The sequence below is a fragment of the Chinchilla lanigera genome, unplaced genomic scaffold (genome assembly GCF_000276665.1).
Source record: "Chinchilla lanigera isolate Chin_1 unplaced genomic scaffold, ChiLan1.0 scaffold00038, whole genome shotgun sequence".
Classification (NCBI taxonomy): Eukaryota; Metazoa; Chordata; class Mammalia; order Rodentia; family Chinchillidae; genus Chinchilla; species Chinchilla lanigera.
Window position 1 is genome coordinate 10,335,784 of NW_004955439.1, and position 1,929 is coordinate 10,337,712.

Consider the following 1,929-nt stretch of genomic DNA (forward strand, 5'->3'; position numbering starts at 1 on the left):
ATAAATAAATAAATAAATAGTTACTTCATGAGACCCTGACTCATAATAAAGAATTTTAAAAGAGCTGGGGATGTGAAAACCCTGGGTTCAGTCCCCAGTGCCTAAAAAAAAAAAAAAAGGAATAAAGAAAGGGAGAAAGAAGACAACCTGGTAATTGTGTGAGTGCTTGTGTGTGTGCCGCACGATGGAACCCAGGGACTGTGCGTGTGCCAGGCCTCTCCTGCGGGCCGCACTCGGCTTCAGTCACTGTCAGCACACACAGCCACTGGTGCAGGCCTCGTGCTTCGGGTGTCACGCGTTGGCAAAGCTGCACTCTGCAAGGCTGCCGTACCGCCTGACTTCAGAACAGGATCAGAGCCAAGCTCTTAACGGGCAGAGGTGTGAGGAAATGAGCTCCTTCCATGATGGGCAGACCCGAGACATTTTCCACAAAGATGCTGCTACCACGGGCCTGCGAGGCGCAGAGTCCTGCGCTAATCTTGTGTGCCCGTGCGGGAGGAGAAAGCGCCTGGGGGTGCTTCAGCGCCTGGGGGGAGACAGCCCTGTCCTTACACTGGGGGCTGAATGAATGGCTCCAGCTTTTACAAAATGACAGCTGGGCATGGTGGCACACACCTGTCATCCCAGCGCTCAAGAGTTTGATCCAGGATTGCCAGGAGTTATAGGCCAGCCTGGACTACATAGTGACTTTATTATTATTATTATTATTATTTTTTGTCTTTTTGAGACAGGATCTCACTATGCAGTTCAGGCTGGCCTTGAGCTCACTTTGTAGCCCAGGCTGGTCTTGAACTTGCAAGGATCCTCCTTCCTTAGCCTCCAGAGTGCTGGGCTTACAGGCATGCGCCACCATGCCCGGCTTACATAGAGATTTTAAAACCAGCCTATATTACTTACATAAAGACCCTGTCTCCAAAAAAGAAAAAGAAAAAAAAGGCGTGGTGGTGCATACCTGTAATCCTAGCACTTGGGAGGCTGAGGCAGGAGGATCCTGTGAGATCAAGAGCAGCCCCTGGGCTACAAAGTGTTGAAGGCCCAGCTGGATGATATAGTGAGACCCTGTCTCAAAAAGCCAAAAAACAACAGGTATACATTTCCTATGATGAATGTGATCATTATGTATACTTAAATTGTACCAATAAACTTAATGAAAAAATTGAAAAACTAAAGCACTACCTGTTTTGAAACCTAATAGTTCTAAATTAAAATCTTGCCAGATGTGGTGGTACAGGCCTGTAATCCCAACACTCGGGAAGCTGAGGCAGGAAAATCAACTAAATAGCGTGACCCTCCTGAGCTCAAGGCCAGTCTGGGCTACTTAGAGAGTTCAAGGCCAGCCTGAACTACACAGCAAGACCCTGTCTCAAAAAACAAAAAGAGGAAAGAAAAAAAGAAAGTCTTTTTTAAAGTAGCAAATTCTAGGTAAATCTATCTTTTTTTTGGTGCTGAGGATTGAACCCAGGAACTTCCCATCCCTAGTTCTCTTTTTAAATTTTTGAGATAGTGCGGGGCGTGGTGGCGCACACTTGTAATTCCAGCACCCGGGAAGCTGAGGCAGGAGGATTATGGTGAGTTTGAAACCAGCCTGGGCTACAAAGTGAGCTCAAGGCCAGCCTGAACTACATAGTGAGACCCTGTCTCAAAAAGACTAATAATAATAATAATAATAATATAGTAAAATAATAATAGTAATAAATAAGTAAAAATAAAAATAGATAAATTTTGAGATAGTGTCTTACTAAGTTACAAAATTGCCTACATAGGGCTGAAACTCCTGCCTCAGCCTCCCAGAGAGCTGAGACTACAGGAATGCACCAGTACATCTGGCTAAATTATAGGTTAAGTTTAAATATTGAAATTTAAAGCAGGGAGTAGTGGTGCATGCCTGTAATCCCAGCACTCAGGAGGCTGAGGCAGGAGGATTGTTGC